Genomic DNA, 6,659 nt, shown 5'->3' with positions numbered 1-6,659 from the left:
TCCTTAAATTCATATATTGAATAAAAGCATAGATTAAGAAAATAGCAGTTCAACCCAAAGGTGATCTATGAAATCAAAATAACGCTAATCAAAATTCCAGGTGTTTGCTATATCCTATTAATTAATGTTAATTAAAGAGCTATAGTACTTAAGGTAGGGGTAGTGTCACAGAAAGAGAAAACATTATTTTATGGATAAGCAATCCTACTTAAAATACTTAGGAAGCATGACATGACAGAGGCAGCCATATGAAATTAACTTTTGAGTAAATAACACATTCAAAATTGGCTGAGTATGTGAAAAATAATACAAATTTGACCCTACCTATCAGAGAGGCAATTCAAGAACCAGCACTTGGGAAGGAAATGAGAAGAAAATAATTGAGGGTGAGGGATGAAGCTTCAGTGCTTTAAATGTATCTTTATATTTTTGTTTTTGATTTTAAAAAAAAGTGAAAGCTCTGAGGCAAATAAAGCAACCATTGAGTCAGATATTCATGATAGAAACATGGTAATATATATTATATATGGTAATATATATATGTAAACATGGTAATTTGTATATTATTTATAATATATATTATATATATTTGTATTTTTTGGTATTTAAAATTATAGATTAAAAAGTAAATGTAATAGTATGTATTGGAAAGTTTTAGTTGCACACCACAGCTTTAAAAGAGAAATTTATTGGGATGCCTGGGTGGCTCAGTTGGTTAAGCATCCAACTCCTGGTTTCAGGTCAGGTTATGATTTCAGGGTCCTGGGATCAGCCCTTGGTCAGGTTTCTTGCTCAATTTATTATCTGCCTGTCTCTCTCCCTCTGACACTCCTCTTCTCCTATGCCCTCTCTCCCTCTCAAATTAAAAAAATAATAATAATAAATAAAATCTTTAAAAAATATTTCTAAAATTTTCATACATTTCAAGCATATAGACAAACTGAACTGTGTGGAAAGAGGATAGCAGGGTCAAGGATAGACTAAAAATGGAAGAAGAATGGGAGTTTTTAGCTGGTAGAAATGAAGATAGTAAGATAGCTTTCCTTAGATATTTGAAAAGCTCATTTGTAAGAAAATTTAGATTCATTCAGCATAGCCATGTATAATAAATTTCAGGATAATACATCAACGCATCACTTTAATATTTTTTGAGTATACCTTAGGTCTAGATCCTAGTCTTGGCACCACTAATAAAACCTCAAACAAGGAAGATGAGTTTCCTATTCTTGTGGAACTCACGTTCGCGTGGCATGAGGAGGAAGATAAAAAAACAAGTACATGAACAAATGAGCAAAAATATTACTTAGTGACAAGTGCTTATTCTGAGAAATAAAAAAAGTACTGAGACATTCAGTGAATGGAGCTCCTCTTGACTGGCCGACAAGAGGAGGTAAGTGAAACCTACCTTCATGATATGGTCAGGAGCAGGAGTTTCCCTCCCCCTGATAGGCTGGGGAAAATCTGCAAATTGTAAAGAAGCTTAATTTTTTGAGTAAGGAAAAGAGATCAGTGTGGCTGGGGAATATTTGGATATATTCTAATTTACGTATTCACTGTTTTCCTATGGGAACCCAGAACTCTTGATTTAAACTTTTAATAGATGATTATGACTGCTCTGTGTTGAAATGTGGGGAATAATGGTGACAAAAATGGGGAGGGTTGGGAAGGATGGACACTAAACCTTCACTTTCAACCTCGTGAAAGAATGGACATTATTAAATCTTACCTTTAACTGGGTGAAACAAAATGGAGGATTTTATTCACCAGAATTCCAGTATCATAACTACTAATAAAGACATGAGTAAGAAGAGGGAGGTGGTTGAGACTCAGGGCTGCCCATAGCAGGAAAACCCACATGTTAAGGATCTAGGTCTTTGAAAGGGGATTGTCACTAAGTGGTGTGCACCTTTGGTCAAGAAGGGAACAAGAAAACAATGTGCATATGAACGGAGGGAATAGTGAGGAAGAGAGGAAGAAATGTTTGTCATCTCAGGAGTGTGAGGCATAGGAGAAAAGTTCAATGTTTCACAGAGTTGTATTGCGAGATAGTTTGTATAAATTATCGCATCACCACTCAAGAAAACCTATAGTCAACTGTTGCATTGTTTTTACAAAATACTTGCCAAATTTGCATTTCAAAGTTTAAATATTTCAGTATACTGAGACAAAATTTGAGGGGATTCAGCTATCTCTGGATCAAGTGAGAAATAACTGTATATATCTGAAGTTCTCTCAAAACAAGGAAGGAGATTGGTGGAGCTTATGATCAATACACTTAATTGGTTTGGTTTGGGCGAGATAGGTGACTATAACTAACTTTAAGGATCCTTCTGGTGAAAAATCTTGTTTTCTTTGGTATGTAATATTTCTTTGCCATTTCTCATGTCAAAGATGAATAAAAGAAACAGGATTGTAATTGATAAGCATATAAAGTATAAACAGAGAGTTGGAGACATTGACAGAAGCCTTCTAAATATTGAAGTGACATTAAAAACCTGAAAAAAAAAACAGGAATTCTGAGAGTCTATGCAATAAATAAATTTATTAAATACGTTCCTTCCTAAAGGCTCTGTGTCCAAATATCATTACAGTAGGGGTTAGGTCTTCAAAATCATCAGCTTTGGAGGGAAGGAACCATTCAGTCAATAACAGTGTCACAACCAAATCCAACTGTAATGGGTACAAATCCTTTGCCATTCTCCATCAGAAGGACACAAAAACAAATATTTTCAGAATCTTGTTCTACTTTCCATTTACTGCCCTATCCTTCTCTTCTACTTGTTTTTCAAATGTCTTGCAACTTGAAAAGAAACACGGTCCTTACTCAGGCACCTTTCCTTTGCTCCTGGACCAGTCTGGCTTGATCTCCATCAGAGCTACCACCTAAACGATATCATCTGTACATAAATGCATACATAGAAAACCACCATCTGATTTCTTTCTTTGACTCACTTTTTTAGGTGTATCACGGGCATCTTTCCTTGAGTCATTTTCATTTCTTTAAAACCACTTTGCTAAAGGGGTGCCTGGGTGGTTCAGTTGGTTAAGAGCCTGCCTTTGGCTCAGGTCATGATCCTGGAGTCCTGGGATCTAGCGCTACATTGGACTCCCTGCTGAGTGGAGAGCTTACTTCTCCCTCTCCCTCTCCATCTGCTTGTGCCGTCTCTCTCCCAAATAAATAAATAAATAAATTCTTTAAAAAAAAAAAAAAACACTTTGCTGAAGTATAATTGAACATGCAAAAAGCTGCACATATTTAATGTATACAATTTAGTAGAGTTTAGTAGAGTTAAGTATAAACTCATGAAACATGGTGAGGATGGGATTAGTGCTAAAAAGCGAGAGAAAGACTAGAGCTTGCTCTCACTTTCTACTACATGAAGATAAAGCAAGAAGGCAAAAAAAAAAAGCTACATATTTAATGTATACAACTCGGTTGAGTTTGGGGTTAAGTATAAACCAGTGAAACTTGATGAGGATGGGGTTAGTGAGGATGGGGTTAAAAGCAGCGGAAGAGAGACTAGAGCTTGCTCCCTCTTTTTACCACAAAAAGATAAAGCAGGAAGGCTGCTGTCTACAAGAAGATGGCCCTCACCAGGAATTAAAGCTTCCGGCACCTTGATCTTCGCTTCTCAGCCTCCAAAACTGTGAGGAAAAAAACTTCTATTGTTTAAGCGAGAAGGTAAATAAATGAATTAGTTGAAAGTTGTGTGAGGAGTGATAGGAATTATGAAAATTAAACATTATTGTGACAAATATTTATCAGTGCCTAAAATGTGCTAGGCCATGCACATAAACAAAATAGACTTGAATATGTGATTCTTTGAAAAATACTTAACTGTCTTACTACAGAAGTTCGGAGTCACTGTTATACCGTGATGTTGACTTTTTTAAGAATAGGTGCCTATCTACCTAGGTGTATCATGTCCTCTTCTTGTCCTCACCCTCTTATAATCTGTAAGCATAACTTGTCTGAAATGTAGATGGAAGGGTAGGTAAAGTCAGGCAGCAGAGAAATGCTAAACAGCTCTCAGAGACCTGAGACTGCTTATTACGTACACACCGAGTACATCCAGATTTGTAGACTACGCACCCAGAAAAATGTACAAAATGATCCCATGTAATGTGGAAAGGAAGTATTAGGACTTCTGCCTACGTGTATTATATGCAAAAGAAATAAAGCTTTACCAATATCCAATTTACTAATTGACAAGCCTATAGGGATGAAAATATACATATATTAGAGTGCACGCACAGATATATTTTTGAAGGAGGTTAACCTTTAGACCGTTAGGAGTCCATTGCTGTAAACAACTGTAGTCATCAAGTGAAGGGGGAAATCACCCTTTTGTTTCCATTTTTAGTTTGATTTATTAGAGAAGAATCTGTTGGAGCCAAACAGAGTAGATTATTTTTTATAGTTCAAATAAGGATGATAATACCTCATATGCTGTCGTGGGGAGAATTCAGATGTGGATAGTAAATCAAACTTAGCACAAATATTGTCACAAAGGTGACACATTCTCCAAATTATTCCCATCTCTAGTATCTGTGAAGAAGGATATGTGTTAATGGCATTTTGAGTGACTTCTATTTAGTAAGCTACTCCCTTTTATTCCACTTAGAGATCAAGTTTCTGATGGTTTGAAGAGTATGTTGATTTAGGCTTGGGAGTTAGGTTGAAGAATGTGAGGACCTCCATTGTTATTTGATGTTTTTTTTTTTTTTTTTTCTCAGCAACCTGGTTTTAAATACTCCCTTCCCTCCACTTGCAGAGAGTGAAGAGCTAATCTGAAAAGCAGAAGCTGAGTTCCTTGTTTACATGGAGGTGATGTGAAGGGACTTCATTTTCTGAAGTACTATATTGATAATATCCACATAGCAGGTCCAAAATATATGCTATACTGTATCTGTTGCTATTGTCTACATGTTCTAACATTTCTGGAAAATATAATTATTGTTTTTGTTTGTTGGCATTTTTTTCTTAATCATCTGTTTGTATACATTCGGTGGTGCATAGAATGCCTTCTTTAAGGAATGGATTTTGGAAGTAGACAGGTGTTCTTCCTAGATGCTTTAGATTTTACTTCTCTCTAAATAGATTGCATGATAAACATTGAGTAGTAGATAAAAATGCAAAATAAATTTGTTTGTTCTTAGGATCTAAATCTAATTGTTTTAACAATGTACCCATGCCAATAGATTGCAATACAAGAAGATTATAAACTGATGGTTAGATGTTAATAACAGTAACACAAAACATTAAGGCAAGTGACATTTACATAAGTATCTGGATCTTAATACATGTAATTTACATATGAAAATTTAATCATCATAGAGATAAACAGCTGCAAAGTTTAATTAAACTCTCCACACAAAATCAGCCTGCAAGAAGTAGTTTGTCACTGCTAATTCATCACAATTCTCTTAAGTATTCTTTAAAATAAAAATGCAAAATAAATGACTCTTATTGATAATTTAACTTCTGGTTACTTTGTATTTTAATTGTATCATCAAAGCCTGTTGAGAATACATAAAGATTGTAGGTTTATTTTCACTCTGTTTAGAAGGCAAAGCGTAAATATATAGAGAACAAATGTATTTGTTTACAAACTTGTAAGGGTCACCAGCACAATAGCACTAGAGTCTAATTTAAGAAATTTGAATGCCAAAATAAGTTGTGGGTAATGAAGGGATATAAAAGTCTTTCTCAATGGAGCTTTAAAAACAATGAATTATACACAGAAATTAATGCCAACATTAGTCAAAAAAAGAGTAACTAACGATTGCTAATGTAGATAGATAAAACTGAAAATCTTAATTGAGTTTTAAGACCACAGAAACAGTACACCAAAAAGAGCATGTTTAATACATAAGTACTATAGGACGTCACCTTTGGGAAATAGGACATAAACCAATGGCAGGTTTTTTTTTTTTCCATGTATCTTATTTTTTTAAGCAAATGCACTTATTCATTCATTTACTTAGAAAAAATAAGTATCCACTGCATGCCAAGCATAATGGTATAGACCAGCCTGAAACAGTGACCGCAGTTAGCTTTTGTTATGACATTCATATTGGTTGCAACCTTTTCTTTGTAGACAGACTCAAAATGTAGCAATAGGAGACAATGGATATATTCATGGTAAAGCAAAGGACATCTACTATTCAGGACTATGCTTCAAGCCTTTTATTTTTGCACCTAAATTCAGGTGGCTGGATAAGATTATAAATAGAATGCATGACATTCATTTAAGTGAAGATGAAATTAAATCGGACTTTGAAAAGGGGACATTGTCCATGAGTTGGTCCCTATGATATGCTTTTAATGTTGGGTTCTATCTCAACGTGTTTCTCCAAATAATTAAGTGTGTAACAATTACCTAGACGGAATAATAGATATAATTTCCAAGTATACCAATGATATAGTATTAATTACATTATTAACATCAATAATTTCAGTTTCTGTTAAACTGGTTTTTAATGTGTAAATTAATAGCATATCAGGTATTTTATAGTGTTATATGTTTAAATAAATTAAGCCAGGTCTTCCCAGATTGTAAGAATAAACCATGCCACGGAGTAAGCTGGAGGTCATAACATCTGAACAACCCATAAGAGAACTATTGTACACACTATATTTTCCTTCTTCTTTTTTT

This window comes from Canis lupus, chromosome 19, assembly GCF_003254725.2.
Source record: "Canis lupus dingo isolate Sandy chromosome 19, ASM325472v2, whole genome shotgun sequence".
Lineage (NCBI taxonomy): Eukaryota > Metazoa > Chordata > Mammalia > Carnivora > Canidae > Canis > Canis lupus.
Note: the sequence above shows the minus strand (reverse complement) of the source record.